At 46.1% G+C, this 20,335-nt stretch overlaps 1 pseudogene; it reads left to right on the forward strand.

Moving 5' to 3' along the window:
* Window positions 1–11,371: 11,371 nt before the first annotated feature.
* LOC110335481 overlaps window positions 11,372–20,335 on the forward strand; it is a 12,043-nt pseudogene continuing 3,079 nt past the window's right edge.

Consider the following 20,335-nt stretch of genomic DNA (forward strand, 5'->3'; position numbering starts at 1 on the left):
ACAGAGGGGACAGATGCTTTCATTACTCACAGGACATGAGCAAGCACAGCAATGATGGAGATTAGGGTGGGCAGCCCTCAAAAACCAAAACCACCGCTGTTGTACAATCCAGCCACCACGCTCCTAGATGTATATGCCAAGGAAATTAAATCAGCAACAAAAGACAGAAACAAGTGCATTCTCCTGTTCGTTATAGCCCCAATAGTAATAGCAAAAATTAAAATCCACTTGAGACTCCAACAGATAAATAGATGAAAACGTAGCATGTTGATAAGCTGCAACAGCACCCATAACATGGTTTCTTAAGGTGCATGTGGAACTCCAAAACCCACATAACCAAGGCAATCTTGGGGAGTGGGCAACAAAAAAGACTAATGCTGAAGATATATTCAGACCTGAATTCAAGGTTCCCTAGAGAGTCATAGCTCTTAAATCAGCATGGCCTGAGAACAAAACCAGCCATGTAGATAGCGGATGGAAGGATGGAATAGTCTCTCGTTCTTAGACGGTGTCTTACCATCTAGTCCAGAGTGACTTCAAACCCTTTCTCCTCAGGCTTCTGACTCCCAAGAGTTAGTGTTACAAACATACCTCTTTTATTTATTTAAGGCTATGTATTCACTGTTGTCCATATTGTTTAGGTGAAGTATTGGAAATATGTATAAGGGTAGGAGAAAAGAGGCTCGTGCCGATGCCTAGAAATAACCACCACTGTACAGAGGGTATCTTGTACTCTGTATGGATGCATCACCTGTCAATTAAAGAGCCTATGGCCTATGGCTTAGGCAGGAGACAGAAGGTGGGACATCCGAGAGGCAGAAAGAATTCTGGGATAGAGCAGGGATGGGATGGAGGTGGAGGAGGGCGTGTCAGCCCCCCAGAACATGTGAAGAGACTGACACATGGTACCAGAGCACAGGTAACCAGCCACATGGCAGAATGTAGGCTGGAATAAGTGGGACATTTTAAGGTAGATCTATTAAGAGAAGAGCCTAGGTATATGGCCAAGGTATTTGTAAACATATTTGGAGTCTAAGTCTAGGAGCATGGGGCTGGGGTGGGGGGAAAGAACTGGCCTTTTACATGCCATATTTAAAAGAAAGGACCTTTGCTCAATAGAGAAATGAAAGTTTACAGAATCTTGCTAACTTTGTTCTCCATTTCTCTGGAGTTCCAAGTTGGGAATGCATTCCCTAAATCCTAGAACAGAAAGCAGAGGACTGTGTTCCTTACAAACACGCCCAAAAAACGAAGTCTGACAACAAACTTACAAAACTCCTTCCCCGGGTATGACCTGATAAAGCAGGCCACCGGCGAACCTGATAAAGCAGGCCACCGGCGAGCCTGCTCCCAACCACACTGGAACCGCAGGACTGACAGTGTTGAAGGATCCCCATCCCACCCAGGGCAAGGTTTGCAGTCCACAAGACAGCCTTGGTGGTGTGCACACACCTTCGTGGAAGAGTCCCCCCTACCCTCGCCTGCCCACCAGGACCATCCCTGATAGGAGGTGCTTTCTTCTAAATGAGTAGAATCTGACTGAACCCAGGCAGTGACAGGATATGGAGAAGTCAAGTCGGATCACTAACTTCTCCAGTTCTTTCCCCAAGCTGGGTAGCTAGCGAGGTATAGAAAGTGATCTCACTCAACACCGACACAGAGCCCCAAAGGCCACTCAACCCTGCAGCTAACCCAGACACGGGGACTATGAGGTGGGCAGGGGGCGCAACTAGACGATCACAGCCTGCACACACGCCCTTCACCCAGCCTGCCAGAGGTCTGTTGCAGAGCAGCTATCTAGAAAGCTGACGATTTTTACCAAATGCAGACTATCTGGGGATGCTGGGACAAGCCATTTTTCTCAGGTAGACACGTGGTTGTTAAGATGGAGTTCTCCGGGAAAAGGCTGGGAAAGGGCAAAGACGTGGACCCTGGAGCTAAAAATTAAGAGCTATGAACAGCTGCCAAGAAAAACCAGCTGGTTCCCCTGCCTGGAAATGAGAGACATCAAAGGGGAGGTTGAATTAGAGCAGCGAGTTTGGAATCGTGGATGGGCTGTCTGTCTTTATCAGCTCATATCACTAATGAAATCTGAATCTCTGCGGAAAGGGGTGAGGAATATACAGAGATAGAAGGGGGCATCGAGACACGGCTGCACTGGAAACCAGCAGCCTGAGAGAACAAGATGTTTAAAATTAATCAGTGGGCCTCGGGATTCTGAGCTGGCTTCCTTGGGGAGAAAAACCACTGGGAGGGAAAAAATGCAAATATGAATAATAAGGTGTGCCGTGAGCTATCGTTTTACTACATTAGAAGTTTCCCCAGGTCCCCTGAGACAGAAGCCACTGCCATGCTGAGAATGCCCCCAGCAGAGGGCCAACATTCTACATCATCTGGTTTGTACCCTCCCCTAGGGCCCGCGGGTTGCCATAGATGATCCTGTCTTGGCCTCTTGTGAGGTCTCTGCTCTTAAAGTACCACCAAGGCTTAGTGGGCAGTGCCAGCTTTGGCTAAAAACACAAGTTGTCAGCCGCTGTTCCTAGTCATTCACAGTGAGTAGACCTGAGTTCAAATAATGACTCTATCACACTCTGAAGCTCTGAACACAGTAAGCCAGCATTGCAGCCTTGGCGCGCCCATCTGCAAAAATCCACCAGCTGAGCTAAAACCCCATGAGGCGGCATTTAGCGCCGGGAAGACTCCAGAAATGCACCCTTTCTCCTTCCTCAAGTTCCCCAAGATTTTCACTTATAGTCACTGCCACATGATTAATTCTGGTCAATGAACTGGAGCCTCTGGAGATCTCAGCCCTTCCAAGTTGCCATGCCGCAATAGAGTCGAGCAGGGTGTGTGGGGGGTCGTGGCAGATCAGCAGCCAGAGACTCAGTGCTCAGCGCTTCTCAGGAAAGCATCTACTCTGGGTTGTGTTGTGCTCCATCTTGTTCTTAACTTTCTGGGTTAAGAACAGGGAAGGTCTCTCCTCCTCCCGGTCTAAAAGCACTGGTTTCTTTAGGCGCCTCGAACTGGGGGATTTTAGGATTACAAAGTGTCTGGCAGAAGTCCCTTAGCTCTTTCACTCTCTCGCCTCACTTCAGTTTCCCTCTGTGACGCTACAGCTTAGGAATACATGAGGCTCCAGGCAGAGAAGTGTCCTTCAATATCTGCCACCTGCTGGCTGACTTGTGCCCTGCTGCCCCCCAGCCCCAGGAGACAGTGGGGTGTATCAACTGGATCTAAAATCATTATCTCAAAATGCACATGGTTTTGGAGATGGTGGCTTTAAAGGAACAATTCAGTTGATGAGATGGCAGGTGAGCCATACGTAGACTGAAGACGAGCATCTTTATATGAATTACGGATGGAGTGCTGGCAGGAAGGAGCAGTCTCAGAAGAAACCAACCCGCTGGCACTTCCGTCCCCAACTTTGAACTTGCAGAGCTGTAAAGATGAAGTTGCTGTAAGCCCCCTTATGGAGACCCTACCAGAACAAAGCCATAACCTTGGCTGGGGGTGGGGGTGGGGCTACTCTCAGAGCCGCATCCTTGGACAGAGGGGGAAGACATTTGCTGAAAATAACTGAGGAGATGACTTGGTGGGCAAACATTAAGAGTAAGTCTGGGTCCTTAGCATCTACGTAAAAGCCAAGTATGGAGGCGTGTATCTATAACGCCAATACCTGAGGACAAAGAAGAGCCAGTCTGGTCGAAACCGGGCTCCAGCCAGGTTCATGAGAGACCCTGCCTAAAACAAAAGACAGTAAAAAAACAATTGAGGAAGGCACTGGGGGTCAGCCTCTTCCTCCACATATACCTATACAGGCGAGGGTTCCCTTGCACACGTGCATGCATGCACACCACACACATACACACACACACATGCATGTGATGAAAAATTAGCTTCCTACCACTCTGCCCTGTGGTTCTGTCTCAGTCTTTGAGTGCAAGATGGAATTAGTCAGCCCTTTAAGCAGATGAAGATGCGCCCAGAGGTTCTATTCTGTCTCCTTGCTGTCAGAGCAACCTAGGGGCCACCAGAAGCAGCAGGACGTCCATGTGTTAGGTCCTTACTCTCCACAGGCAGGAAAAGCGTTTACACCCTCACAACGTAAAGCACATAAATGAGAACTAACCTTTGGGTTCATTCTTAACTTACCATAACTCCTGACTGGTGGGAGGGGCAGGGCACATTTGCTCAAACCTTGTAGTGAGAGTAGAGCTGACCGCTCCGATTCCTAAGTCCATGGTGATTCTTACTCAGTATTCACTTTCATGGCAACAACCACCGAAAATACAGCTTCCCCAACACGTGTCCCAGAGCAGACAGCAGCAGGATTGCATGCGAATTTATGAATCAAGCCAAAATCAAGACATTTAAAGAATTTTCAAAAATTAAGAAGCACTAATATAAGCTTTGTGTCACGTGGGATCCATAGCACATCGTTCAGAGCCTGTGACCGGGTCCTAAGTAGAGATTTGACATGTATCTGGGTTCTAGTCTCCCATGGGTTTCCACTTCTGTAAAACTGGGACAATGATCAGATGGATCCTATGAAAACTAAACAAGATTTTAACTGTCTACCATCATCCCTGGCATAGAGGCCTTTGTAGTTATTTCTACTGCTGCATAACGAGTTGGGGTAAACTAAAAAGCTTTACACAGCACATACTGACCCTCTGTAGTTCTGTCAGGAGATTCTGGGTGCAGTCCATCCTGGTCAGCCAGGGCTGTGGGGTCAGAGACAGCTGGAGCAGATGCAGCCCCAGGTGGGGAGCAAAATTTATCATCTTGGAGTCATGATAGAGGTCCTACTCTACGGTCACCTAAGGACCTGGGGCCACCCACAGTTTCCAGACACGTCAGCTTCCTGCTGGCCAATGAGACGAGCTGTAATCATAACAATGGCATTTTCCACAGGAAGCTAGTTTTAGGGAGTGGCATCCCGTATACATATACACATACATATATGGAGTGGCATCCCATATACATATATGTGTGTATGTATATATATGTGTGTGTATATATATATATATGTGTGTGTGTATATGTGTATATATAAATGTATATATATATATATGTGTGTATATATATATGTATATATATGTGTGTGTGTATATATATATACATATGTATGTATATATACATATATATATATATATATATATATATATATATATATATATTTCCTTTTATTAGATGATCTTGAACAATCTCTGTCATTTAGGTACTTGACTGACCCTGAATACAGACAAAGAGTAAGGAGCATCCTTCCTTATGGTCCATACATTCCATTCCCCAGCCACCCACGGTGGCTGCAAATGTCATTGTTTGAATTCAGCTGTGGCTACTCAGCTCCTTCACTAGCCTGTGGCTCCATCCAGCCCACAGAAGTGCTGGTCCCTGGGAGTGTACTTGCCCTGGAGAAATAGAGTGGGAACTGGCTGAGTCCTCCAGCATGGGAAAGAGTGTGGCAGAGATCATGAACCAACTCTGTAAAGCTAAGATTGCTTTTAATCTTTACAAGTGACTGTATTAAACGTTCCGGCACACAAATTCAAATTTCCAATTAGTCCAGAACACATATAGTTTGAAAGACCATGTGTCTACCTTGTTGAGCTGCATGTGTTAAAAAAAAAAATTATCAGTTGGTCCTTCCCATGAAGGCATCAGTGTTGTATCTGAGCTGATAGCATTCCAAGCAAGCTCATGATTTGGGGCAGGGTAGGCCCACACAGTCAGCCTACTGCTAAATGCAAACACACACACACACACACACACACACACACACACACTTTATGCATCCACCCGTTGTTCTCACTCTGCCCTTTGGGAATGTTCCGTATCTGCCCCTCAGTGCTACGTGAGCCTCTTGGTGACTTTATAGATACAAAGGTGTCACATCATTCTTATTGGTATGCATTTATTGTAACATGTACTAATAAAAATGTATCTAGCCTGTAAAACCAACAAAATAATTTCTATCTCACAGTAAATAAGCACTAATCCAGTGACTATGGCTCTAGTAGCACCATCAGGACCATATGCAAATGACCGTCCTTCGAGCATCTCCGGACTACCTTCCCCTTTCATCCTCCCTTTCTGGAATGCTGTCTGAACTTAGTCTTTCTTTTGGATCACATGTCAGACCTCAAATTATCATGGCTTCTACAGTGAGGAGTGTACACACTTGGAGAAAGGACTATCAAACTCGTTAACCAGGTCCTTCCCCTGCCTGCTTGACTGCTGGTCAGCTATTTCATAAAAGCTCTAGCTTGTTCATTCTGAGTCAAGAACTCTGCTACAGAGTAAAATATAAAGATCAAAAACAACTTGTGCTGTGATTTTATAATGTCCTTCTCACGAAACATCAAGCACAAGGCTGTTTTACTTAAAGACACATTAAGAATCCACAGTATGTTGCCTTGATACAGCTCCTGACCCTCCATTCCACCACACACTACTGTGTTTAGCTTAAAAGTCTTGAGACCTCAGAAATGGCTCCATGTACAAGATGGTTCAGATGGTCTTGGTTTGGATCCCCAGCATCCATTTAGAAAGCTAGGCATGGCTTGGCATGCCTTTAACCCCAGCATTGGGAGGTGGAGACAGGTAGATCCCAAGAATTTGCAGGTCAGACAGTCTAACCAAACTGACTTCCGGTTCAGTGAGGGACCTCATCCCTCAACAAGTCAGAGAGAAGACACCTGAAATTCTGTTCTAACATCTGTACATATGCACACATCCATATGCTTTGTGTAACGTACACACAGACACAAAGACACATACACTCTCACACATACACTCTGACTCACACACAGAGACTCACATACATATACTCACACACATACATGCAATCACACTTACACACACACACACACACACACACACACACACATCAGTGGGTAGAACACAAATCAGCCTTGTTGCCTGACATTATTAAGCAACAGAGCAGATCTTTCTGTTCAACTTATACAAGCCCATGGGTCTCTCTTGCCAACTCAACACTGTTCTCAGGCTCTGTACTGAATCATGAATCACTCTCCTGATTTATTTTCACATTTTAAGGGGTCAATTTTGTATTTTTATATCTGTCATGGATGGGTCACTTTCTCCCAACTTGAAAATACTTTAGCAATTCAGATTATGAGGTTTTAAAAAAAATAAATGGGTCTTGCCTTTGACCTTGGAGTTTCTCGGAAGGAGTACCCCTCAGCGAGTATGGGAGACCGAGACAGTGTCATACCGCCAGCAGGGTTGCATGACATCACCATCATACATAAGTCTGTGTGAGGTAAATAGGGAGAGAGGGATGCTTAAAGGGCTGGTGTCTCAAATCTGCTGTCAGGGCACAGAACCTGGAGGTAGAAGAGATTTATACTGAGCAAAAGCAAGCAGGCTGCCGTGGGCTAGTAGAGCCTCAGTAACTAATGCTAGCCTAGGCATCTAAGTGAAGTATGCTCCAAGTTTGAGGGGGAAAGATGGAGCATACGGTAGGAAAGGCAGTCTAGTGCTCTGAGCTCTGGTGAGAATCTCTGACTCCTCTGCTGGTGGAAGTCATACACAGAACTTCTGGGCTCCCCTCTTCTCTTCTGGGGTACTCATAGGAAATACATAGAGGAAAAGCGCCTACCACAGCTCACAGCCAGAACGTTCTCTAAGTTCCAGGAGAAAGGAGTATAAAAGAAGTTCTGAGGGAAAGGGGGAGCTTCGCCTTCTCCTTGGGAGCCAGTACATTGATTTCTAACACTTCATTTTTAAAAAATGAATAGAGTTTGAGCTTTTTATGCTCTAATAACAAATTATTGAAATATTTTTATAGTAATAGAGCTTTAGTCAAATCTCAAGGCCCTAGCCCACTTAAATAAAGCAATTCCAGCACAGAACACTCTCAAGGACATATCTTGTTTTTGAGTCTTCAAGGTAGTGGGGAATGACAGCAACTCCAAGAGTCACCCTACTTCTCTGCCTACCAAGTGATCCCATGCCTTCAGACCATAGCGTCATGGGTTCCAATCCAGGGTTAGGAGTGCAGTGAAGAATATCGTGAAAGCTTACAGGGTGGTGAAGATGAAGAGGGGTACTGTGTGGGCCTAAGCTGAGGTAGGAGGACTGTAGGTGTGGACACCAATTCCATGCCCAAGACTTGCTGGATGCCAGACACTCCCTGCCACCAACACTGTACCTCTCTCAGTCTGTCCACCTCAGTGTATGGTGTTCAGCTTATAACAATGGGGAATTGCTTAGGTCACACTCAATGCACTGGAGAGTAAGAGGGAAGGAAGCTTCCAGAAATTCCATGTGAAAGGGAGCAAAAATATTACTGCTCATTGGTCTTAGCAATGTAATTCAGACCCAAAAATGTAATGCCACTGAAATCCAGAACTGTTTCAAGGACAGCGTCTTAGGAACTTTATCCATTTTTGGTTACAAAGGGAGTAGGTTGCTCATAGCAGTCAGTGAATCTTTGTGGATACAGGGTTAGCAAGGTGGGTGAAAAGCTTGTAGAACATGACAGAGAACATGGCCCAGAGATGGGGTTAAGAGCAAGCATAAGGCTAGTATTCCATCTGCCTGCGGCTGGGTCTGAACCATTGCTCCAGCAGGGTTAGGGCATCTGTTCTAGTTTGAACTATACTTCTGATAGATTCAGCTATATCTGGGTATATAGGACAAAAGGGACAGATCTCTGTGCGCTAGATGACTAAGGAGTCTTGAGTCAGTATGGGAGGGTAGAGAGGTTTCACATTCCAAATTTTCCAACCAAGGGAGACAATTTTGATGACTACTTCTCTCTTCAAAAATACAAAAGCTCACCATCCCCGATTTCAAGTTGTCCTACAGAGCCATAGTAAGAAACACCTTGTGGAATTGGCATAAATACAGACAGGTCAATCAATGGAAACAAACCAAAGACCCAAAAGTAAATCCACACACCTATGGACATTTCGTTTTTTTACCAAAAAAAAAAAAATTATACAGTGGGGAAAAAAAGAAAGCATCTTCAACAAATGGTGCTGGTCTACTGGATGTCCAGGTGTAGAAGAATTCATTTAGATCCATATCTATCACCTGTACAAAACTCAAGTCCACATGACAAAAAACTTCAACAAAAATCAGATACACTAAAATAATAGAAAATAAAGTGGAGATAGCCTTGAACTCATTGGCACAGGAGGCAACCTCCTGAACAGAGTACTAAGAGCTCAGGTGCTAAGGTCAATGATTAGAAAGTGTGGTCTCATGAGACTAGAAAGCTTTTATAAGTCAAAGGACACTGTCAAAGGGACAAAACAACAGCCTATAGATTGGAAAAAGATCTTCACCAGCCCTACATCGGACAGAGGGCTAATATCCAAAATATATAAAGAACTCAAGAAGTTAGACATCAACAACCCAAATAACCCAATTAAAAATGGGATACAANGCTAAACAGAATTCTCAACAAAGGAATCTCAAATGGCTGAGAAGCACTTAAATGTTCAATGTCCTTAGTCACTAGGAAAATACAAATCAAAATGACTCTGAGATTCACCATATACCCATCAGAATGACTAAGATCAAAAACTTAAGTGACAGCACATGCTGGTAAGGATGTGGAGCAAAGGAGATATTCCTTCATTGTTGGTGAGAGTGCAAACTTGTAAAACTACTTTGGAAATCAATGTGGCGATTTCTAAGAAAATTGGGAATAGCTCTACCTCAAGGCTGGGCTATACCATTCCTGGGCATATACACAAAGCATGCTCCACCATGCCACAAGGACATCTGGTCAACTATGCTCATAACAGCTTTATTCATAATAGCCAGAAACTAGAAACAACCTAGATGTCCCTCAACTGAAGAATGAATAAAGAAAATGTAAAACATTTATAGAATGGAGTATTACTCAGCTATTAAAAACAATGACATTATGAAATTTGTAGGCAAATGAATGGAATTGGAAAAGATCAACCTGACTGAGGTAACCCAGACCCGGAAAGACACACAGGGTATATACTTACTTCTAAATCGATATTAACCTTAAAATAAAGGATAACCATGCTACGATCCACAGACCCAAAGAAGCTAAGCTACATAACAAGGATTCAAGGGGGTGATGTGTCAATCTCACTGAAAAGGGAAAATAGAATAGACATCATAGATGGACAGGGGAGGAGAGATGGAAACAGGAGGGATCGGGGGGGGGGGACAGAGAGAGAGACAACTAGTGGGGACATCTCTGGGATGAGCTAGAAACCAACAGCAATGGAAACTCCCAGGAATCTATGAGGGTGACCCTAGCTAGGACTCCTAGCAAGAATCAGCCATCTCCTATAACAAAGCAAGATTTCCAACAAAGGGACTGGGACACAAAACCTGTGACCTACAATTTACCCTGCCTCCAAGATGGGCAGGGGTAAAGATGGAGCAGAAATTGAGGGAAGGGCCAACCATTCCTGACACTATGCTAACGATATTCTGCTATCCTTGCAGACAGGAACTGAGACCAACCAACATCAGAGAGGCTTCACCCAGAAACTGATGGAAACAGATGCAGAGACCCACAGCCAAACATTAGACAGAACTTGGAGAATACTGTAGAAGGGGGGGGGGGACTTCAGGGGCCACAGGGGTCAAGGACACCTGGAAAGAAACCACAAAGACACAAGGAAAACCTACAGAACCATCTGACCTTGGCTCACAGAGGCTCCAGAGACTGAACTGCCAGCCAGGGAGCATGTGTGGGACTGACATACGTTACATACGTTACAGTTTTGCAGCTTGGTCTTGATGAGGGCCTCCTACCAAAGGGAGCAGAGACTGTCCCTGCCTCTGTTGTCTGCCTCTGAGACCCTTTCCCCCTACCGGGCTGCCTCATCTAGCCTCAACAGAAGAAGACACCCTTCTTACTGCATCTTGATATACCAAAGTTAGATGATAGCCATGGGAGGCCTCCTCTTTTCTGAAGAGAAAGAGAGGGGGAGTGGACGGGGGTGGGGTGGGGGCAGGGAAGAACTCAGAGGAAAGGAGGGAAGAGAAACTTCATTCAAAAAGTAAAGTAAATTAATTGATTAATTAATTAAAAAAAAAAACCCATGGCAGTTTGAAAGGTGGTTGGAGAAAAGAGAGTAGCAAATGTGGGCCCTTGAAGCCTCTTTCCAGCTCCCTTTGTGGGGACCAGGTTGTCCCCACATTCTTTCAAAAGCTGAAACCTCGCCAACTACTCCTTCATTAAACCAAGAACGGCAACTACTTGACAGGAGCCAAGGTCTGCCCTCGATGCTAGGGATGGAAAAGCTTGAGGCAAAAATCCTCATCGCTAAAAAGAATTTCAATATTGAAACAGACAAGAGCTAACAATGTTCATCACCTCTGAGGATCATTAAAGCTGGGTATGGACCTTTGGAACCTCGATGAGCAGCAGGTAATTTGGGAGGCGAGAGTCAGGGAAGGATGGGAAAAGCAGCTTCCTGGGCAGGGTACCATGTCCAGTGACACAGAAACTTAGCGCAGAGGTAGCTGCAAGTTCTCCTCGTCTCTAAGTGAGGCAGAGAGCTCACAGGGCCTGGAGAACCACAGAGGTCTCTGGTGAATGCAGAGTCTGTCCACATTCACTTAGATATTCAGGAGAAGCCGAATAAATCAGAGATTCTGTATGTGTGTCTCTGTATGACTGTGTGCATGTATGTGAGTCTGCACATGTGTTTGTGTGTCTATCTAACATGTGTGTGTGAATGCTTGTGCCTGTGTATGTATGCATCTATCTGTATCTGTGGTTTTGTGTCTATGAGTTTATGTATGTCTATGTATCTGTGTGTCTCTGTGTATGTTTATATGCATGTAAGTTTCATATGCATGTGTATGAATGTGTTTGTGTCTGTCTATATATGTATATGCTTATATGTCTGGGTATGTGTGTGGTCTATCTGTATGTGTTTGTGTCTGTGTGTGTACCTGTGTTTGTTTTGTGCTTGTGTGTGCTTGTCTCTGTCTGTACATTTGTATCTGTGTGTCTGTGTGTACACCAGAGGAAATACAGGAGACTCACCCTCTTGAGTCAAGAGAGGCAGCAAGCAAGAGGTTTATCAAAGAGAGCTGGCTCATTTGTGAACGCTCAGTGCCAGGTCTGCAGCCAGCCAGAAAGCAAGGAGAGCCTTGGGCGTCGTTATTCTTTGTGTCCAAACCCTGAGACCCAGAAGAGCTGGGATGTATGTTCTAGTGAGTGCTAGCCCAGTGACTCCAGAGCAGGGAGAAAAACATCTTCCCCTCTTAGACTACTTATTCAGACATCAACAACATGCTCAGCAGGCACTCCTAATAGTGTTTAAACGCCCCATCTACCCGCCCAGAAATGACATACAAAGATCTCGGCATGCCACGGCCAGCTCCAGTTGTGGCCTAAAACTCCCCAGAATATTCCCCAAATCTGAAGAACGAGAAGCATTGAGGGACAAAATCAGAGTACTGTAAGGCCAGTAAGAACAGGGTCCTGAAACCAAGGAGGAGGTCAGGAAACAAGGGACAAGGACTACAGACTCATCTTTCCAGAAGCTATGAGGGTGGGAAAGGGCAAAATAGAAGCTAGAAGGGGCAATGATCGGCTTTAGCTAGAAGAGATTTACTGTGTTGCTAGGAATGGGGGAGGGGGGAAGTGGGGGGGATCATTCCTTGAACAAAAGGCCCAAATAGGGGCTGAACCTCATGAAGTGAGATTGGAAGGGAACAGGAAGCCCCCCCCCAGACTGAGAAGGGACAGGCTGCGCTTGCCTCATCATGCACCCTTCGGACATGCTACCCGCCCCCCAACACTGACAGAGAAACACAAGCTTCTGCAGGCCAAGAAAACCAGCTCATTGTGCCCAATAGCAGCAGACAGGAAGGTGTTGCATAGGCTGCCCCAAACCCAGCTTCCAGAGAGCTGGTGACAAAGGCTAAGCCTTGCTTGCACATATAGAAAAGTGCAGAGTGGGGAAGCAACGTGGAGAATGGGAAACCCTGATATCCCTGGAGGGGTTCTGTCCAGGAAGAGGAGTTCCCGTTGTCACAGGGCAACTAAACCAATCTGCTCTGCCTCTATTTTTATTGGCCTGTGATGGAAGAGAGATTCTGATCTTTGTTGTTGAAAACTGTTCACATTTGAATGTCTGCTGATGCTCCAATACTGATGCCTCCAGAGGCTGTGGACTAACATCAGTGAACTTGTGGACAGTGGAGGAATTAGTACCAGCATAATTGCCTAACGACCTCAGTTTTTTTGTTTGCTTGCTTGTTTTTTTTTTTTTTTCAGGGAAGAACCAAGTACCACAAAGAAGTTGGGGCTTGAGTGGGATATAAGGTGAAGTATTAAATGGCAACTGAACATAGAAAAGTAAAACATATATATTACACACACACATGTGCACACATACATATATATAAACACATGTATATACATACATACACACGTATATACATACACACACATATATACATATATACACACACATATATACACACATATATATACATATACACACATATATACATATACACACATATATACATATATACACATACACACATGCATACACACACACATATACACACATATATATACATACACACACATATATACATATATACACAAACACACACATATAATCACACACACATATACATACACATACATATACATACGCACATACACACACCCCCACCACACACACACACACACACACACACTGTCTAAGGCATGAACTAGTAAGGCTGGTGCCCATGACCTTGAAGAGGCAGCTGCACGGGAAGTGGCAGGCTACATGGATCTGTGAACAGGATCTGTTGGAAGATGAGTGAGGGGTGGGGTCTGTGAGGCAGTGGACATGAGAAATACAGAGCAGGGGTGTGTTGTACGGTGGAATAGGGGTGGTGGGGTACGGTGGAGTGAAGGTGGTGGGGTACAGTGGAATAAGGTGGTGGGGGTATGATGAAGTAGGGGTGGTGGGGTACCGTGGAATAGGGGACATGAGGAGGAATACAACATGCACTGGAAGGTGTGAAGAGTCCCTCTGAGCTGCCTTTTCGAGCTCTGCACCCAGTGACTCTGGTAGACAGGAGGGAAGTAAAAATGGAGACTTCTGTAGTCTCCAGGGGCTGACCTGGGCTTCCTTCCTGCTGCCTCACTCTCTGGGACTGAGCCTCCCTATGATTTGTACCCATTTCAGGATGCTTTGGGAGGAAAAGTAGGGTATCAGGCCATCCTAAACTTCCTATTTGGTTAAGAATTTCTGGGTCTCTATTGGGGAATATGAGCTATCAGTTTCCCCTTTCCTATAGCATCGTGGTTTTTAGGTTCTCGGGATCATGTTGGCCTCCTTTAGTAAGAGTGAGTCTGGTCCATCCTCCTTTATATTCTGGGAAAGTTTGCTTTCAATCGCTGTTATAACTTTCTAATGCTTGTTAAATTTCACCATTGGAGCCATTTAGACCTGAAGTCTTTCTTTGTGGGAGGATTTTAATCACGGATTCCATTTCCTAACAGACTTAATACAGCTTCAATCACAATCTCAACAGGATGTTTCTGGTAAAGATCCACAAATTTAGAATAAAATTGGTATGCAGGAGACAAAGGACTGACAACAGTAAGAAGAATTCTGAAGAAGAGCTCATGGCACCCGTCTCTCTGTGTATTCAAAGGCCTGCTTCACAGTGATGTTCACCACAGCCGTGGGCTGGGATCGATTGACTGGACTCCAGAAATAGGTCCCCACGTGCACGGGCTCAATTGAGTTTCAGTGATGATGTCATGAACTCATTACAGGAACAACAGCCGACCAGGAAACGATGCCAGGAGCTGAGCATCCATTTGCAAACAAATGAAAATCCCACAAACTGGGCTTCTTACCTCATTCATGCAAACCAGCTCGCAACAGATTCCAGATATACAGGTACAGAAAATTTAACTGCAAGATTTCTAGCAGATAGCGTAAGAGACAGGAAGAGGTACGTGGGGAACACCTGATAAATGACATATTCCAGAATACACTAAGAGGCCCTCTAATTTAATACTCACAAAATGTGAGTAAAATATTTGAAAAGATACTAATGACCTACAAAACATGAAGCATCAACAGCCATTAAGGGAATGAGGTTAAAAAAAAACCAACCAAACAAACTTTATTTAGAATAGCAATAGAATCAAAGGGTCTTTATTGCTATGACAAAACACCATGACCAAAACCAACTTGGGTTTGTTTACATACACTTCTAGGTGTCCAACACTGAGGGCAGTCATGATTGAAGCCCAAGCAGGACAGGAACCTGGAGGCAGGGTTGTGGGACCTTGAAAGGCAGCCTGTTTGCTGGTTAAGCGAGACTTACTCCGGAGACCCAGTAGAAACTCTACAAAGGACCGAACAGTGAGCCATGCTCCCAGACAGACACAGGTGCCTGACACCACGGAGCCCCCAGCTCCATAATCCTGTTATTATCAGTCACATCCCCAAGCTCCTTGCATTCTGACTAGACTCCACCCTCACAGTTACCTGACAATAGCTAGGTATGCCCCCTCCCCACAGCTACCCTGCAACTGCAAGATAGCCCAGCCCACTATAAGAGGGGCTGCTTGGCCCCTACTTGCTCTCTTAAGCTCTCACCTCTCTCATTCTCATCTCTAGCTCTCCTTCTCCCCTTCCCTTTCCCCCTCTCCACACATGGCTGGCCTCTCTCTTTCTCCTTCTCTCTTTCTCTCTGCCTTTCTCCAATGAAGCTCTAAAACCATGGACTGTCTCTGCTCATTGAGACTAGCCGTTTGGGGGCAACAGAGCTGGCTTTCCTCTAAAGAGCAGCATCTAACCTTCTGCTAGACGGCCTTGCTGCGCAGAGCTGTCAGCCTGAGTTAGCCAGACTCTCTGGTCCCCATGGTAAACTGCCAGGGCGCTCTCCCTACCCTCTCTTCAGTCGCTGGGCCAGAGTCCATCCAAGGGCCCATTCTTAGCTCTTCTGTGACATACAGCCACGAGTGGGATGTCTGAGACTGAGAACCTGCCGTCTCTGGCCTCCGTGAGGCCCTGAGACCCCGGATTGCTCCCTCTCTACCCCCTCGGACTGGGGTTCCCTGGCTTCCCACAGCTAGATGCCCACCCTTGCTGTGTAGAGAGTGTGTGGCAGTCCTCCTCGTCTGCCTGCCCAGAGCACCGAAACTCTGGTGGGACTTGGGGTCTCTCTCACCTCCTTTATTTCCCCACGCCCGCTGCCCCACATAGGATCTGAGACCATGGAGGTGTTCTGATTTGTTCCTCATGGTTGCTTTTTGGATAGAACCTCGGACCACCAGACTAGGGGTGTCCCCATCCACAATAGGCTGAACCCTCCCCCAACAGTCACTAATTAAGGAAATGCCTATATGACACTAAGAAATTTGCCTGCTTACAGACCAATACAGAGGCATTTTCTCAGCTGAGGCTCGCTCCTCCCATGACTTTAGCTTGTGTCAAGGTAACATAAAGTAGCTGGCACAGCACCTACAGAATAAGGCCTGAATCTTCTAGGGCCAGGGAGCTGGCTCGGTGGGTACAAGCCCATGCCAGACGACCTGAATTTGAGTCCCAAAAACCCACAAAGGTAGCAGGAAATCAGCAACTCCTGAAAGCTGCCCTCTGACCTCCACGTGTGTGTCTCAGCATGTCCCCAACACAAAAATTTTTTGAGACTCCACTAGGCAATTTAAAGCAATAGCAGGAGTTTGTAACAACTGGGAATCATAAACATTGCTAGTAACAATGAAAGCTAGTAAATTACATAAGGAGATATGTTAAAATTACGCAAATCATAATATTCAGCCATGATGCCCCTTGGTACTTACACAAGAGGAATGAGAGTATATACTCCCGCAAAGTCTTACTTAATGCACTTACTTATTTTAATTTCATAAAAATAAAAAACGAGAAGCAGGCCAGGCGTGGTGGCGCACACCTTTAATCCCAGCACTCGGGAAGCAGAGGCAGGCAGATTTCTGAGTTCGAGGCCAGCCTGGTCTACAAAGTGAGTTCCAGAACAGTCAAGGCTATACAGAGAAACCCTGTCTCGAAAAACCAAGAGAGAGAGAGAGAGAGAGAGAGAGAGAGAGAGAGAGAGAGAGAGAGAGAGAGAGAAGCAGCTGTACTGTCCATCTAAACATCTAAAGGTGAATGTACGGACTGTGATGTGGTTGTGCAGTAGAATACTACTTAAGTTCTCTGAACTAAAGGGGAAGGGAAAGAGGCCATATATAAAGCATGGGTGACTCTCTAGAACAATCTGCTAAATGAAAGAAGCCAACACTCAAAAGTACTTGTTAGAGGGAAGGAAGAGAGGAGGGGAGAGAGAAAAAAAGGAAGAACAATCACGTGAGAATATTCAACACTTCATGAAGTATTTGATCATGTAGCTATTAATTGGTTGAAATTAATTAAAGGACATCTCTAAGAAGGGAAAATAATTTTGCTGCATACAAACTGTCCTTCAGTGTGTATAGACCATTGTTGAAGACAATGATGAATACCACAGCAAGCAGGGAAGAGATGAGGCTTGTGGGTTGGAAAACTGAGTGTCACCGCAATGCAACGTTCCTCGTAGAGGCACAGAGGATGTCCTCTGGAAAGAAGACAGGAGAGGGTCTAACCAGGGCTGTGAGATCTGTTTTATGACTCTGATAGCTGCTGCCAGGAGATGTATCACTAGACGCCAGGCTTAAAGGAAGTAAGGAGCAGGTCAGAACACTGCAGGTGCATCTGGTTTGGACCGGCACAGTAAACATAGAGGCAAGTCATTGAATCTGGGATTGGTTCTGATGACAACACTGACCAGACTCACAGGCTGGCTGGCCTACACAGCTCAGGGCTCTTGACATAGCCAGAGCTTCTTGGGGACCAGAGATTCTTCATTTCCTCCCCAAGGGTTGCTTACTCAGTAGAAATCAGGGAGCAGGCACTGAGACCCAGGGCTTCTTGGTTTGCTATTATTCACTTTTAAGGTAAGCTAGCTTTTCGGCTTCACAGAAACCATTACAGCTTCTCAGAAGTCTGGCCCCCATCAGACCCTTCTATACACCTTTACACCTTTCTCCCCCTAAATCTTTCTGACAAGCTCAATAAAGCACAGAGCCATTGTTCTGGTCCCAGTGACCCCTCCCCTCCCCCCCACCCACACCCGCAAGCCCTGTAGCATCTTCAGAGTGGATCTCAGGCACTGGCACCTCCTGGACCCGTAGCGGTGGCAAGAAGACGCATCGTGCTGCAGGACTCTACGCTGGCACCAGCAGCCAGTGCTGCCAGCTGGGTAACGGGCAGAAGCTGGGGGCGGGGAGGGGCATAAGCACCATTTGCATCACTCAAGGCCTGGGTGCTGGTACATCTCTCCTTGCACAAGTAGAATCCTTTAATGTGGTTTCCTGAAGTGCACTTACCAGGCAAGAAAGAGACGCACGTCCAAGTCACCTGACTTCTGCCTGTGGTGTGGGCTCAGAGACAGCATGGGGCTCCTGCATCAATCCCTGCTTCACCCTAGAGTCTTGCTCCGAGCCCCGAGTTTCCCCAGGAGCCAGATGGATTGTAAGACATTGTGGATATGGGGTACAGTGGGCCCAGTAGGCAGAGGAGAGGAACAGAGCCCCAAAGAGAGACACTAGGTTCTAGAGACTTATACTGGGGGTAGTTTCTGTTGCCTAGGTGACCTTAGCATAGCCTGTGGCTGCTTACTTGGGCCACAACATAGAAGGAACAAAGCCAGTATACTTGCTTTGTCCTGCAATGCTTCTTAGGGGTCCCTGGCAGCATCTTTATGCCTCTGACCTTTACTGGGGCTTCTATCGTGTTTAATCTAAGAGTCAGGGAACGGCACAAGGCTCCCAACACCCTCTGCTGCCCGCTTGTATCTTGTCCCCATTCATGCTTCAGGCTTGGTGGTGGAGATATTGCCCTCGCAATCCAAGTATTTGGCTTTAGTTTTAGTTTTTTATTTCCTGATTGCCTCTGGGGCTGCAGTGTTTGAAGCTTCATTTTAAAACTAGACGTTCTTCCATATTTTTTTTCCTGCTGCAATAACCCGTGTCTGAGACAAACACTCCCGAGTGGTCTGGTCACTGTCTGAGTGGGGGGGAAAGGGCAGACATGACAAGTGACACAGGATGGATGGACAGGATAGCATTCAGTGATGTTTTGAAGGTATTTGCCCTGCAGCATGCAGCCCACACAGCCTGGCATCTAGCCTTGGTACAAAACAATCCTGATTACTTCTTTCCTCTAGCTCTGGCCATCTGAATTTCTCTCCGGCTCTATTACTCCTTGCTTCCAAACCGTCCCAGCTCCCCCAGAATCCTCCTGCAGTGTCCTCCTGTCCCTACCCTCCCGGGTCCTAACTATGGCACGTTGTGAGCTCTGCACTGGGACATACTTCTCTCCACCAAACGCAGCTGCCACAATCTTTTTCTTTTTTCATTTTTTTTTTAACCTTGACCTGGTATCCCATACTATTACCACTAGATTCTGTGGTCCTCATCTTTTGCAGTTCCCCTGAATAAATCCGAACAAAACCCAAAGGGGTGCTGGGGGTGGGGTGGGGGTGAAACATTTTCAAGGCAGGTCGCGTGCAATAGCTTGTCAGTGCTGTAGAGGGTTCCAGTCAGGTCCCCCCGTCTGCTGGGGGACAGACTCAGACCTGCATACTTGCCTGTGAGTCCACTCTTTCCTCTTTGGAATTCTCCACAATTCAGGCACAGATTCAAATATGAAAGATTTCATTTGTTTGAAGACCTCCTCGGGAGCTGCTCTGCGTTTGGCCAACCTTGCGGCTTGGCTTTTGCACCTAGATTGGTTTCCTAACCAACAACATAACTAGGTGCTCAAGACCTGAGAGTGGCAGACACCCAGTCTCCCTGCCTCCAGATGAGCGAGCATAGGGAGGAATCAGGAGAGGCTACAGGAGGTGTGGATATTTTCTAGAACAATCTGCAGTGTCTGCTATTCCACCTTGCCCACATGTGTATTATGCATTCCCATCTTAGGTTATCATTGATCTTCCCACCGCTCAGACCCAATCCGGAGGCTGCTGAGCCTCCAAACGTTGTTCAGAGGGAATTGTCTTAAGTTTGTCTCAGTAGCTGGTATCACATCGACGCTCCTTAATGTTATAACATTCTAACTTATAATACCTGAACTCACATAAAAGACAGACAGAACAGACAGAAATATACAGGATCTGAGGATCATCTGTGTAGCCTTTTCTCCTTCCTTCCTTCCTCCCTCCCTCCCTCCCTTCCTTCCCTCCTTCTCTCCCTCCCTTCTCCTTTCTCTCCTCTCCCTCTCCCTCTCTCCCTCTCTCCCTCTCTCTCCCTCTCTCTCCCTCT

This window comes from Mus pahari, chromosome 18, assembly GCF_900095145.1.
Source record: "Mus pahari chromosome 18, PAHARI_EIJ_v1.1, whole genome shotgun sequence".
Lineage (NCBI taxonomy): Eukaryota > Metazoa > Chordata > Mammalia > Rodentia > Muridae > Mus > Mus pahari.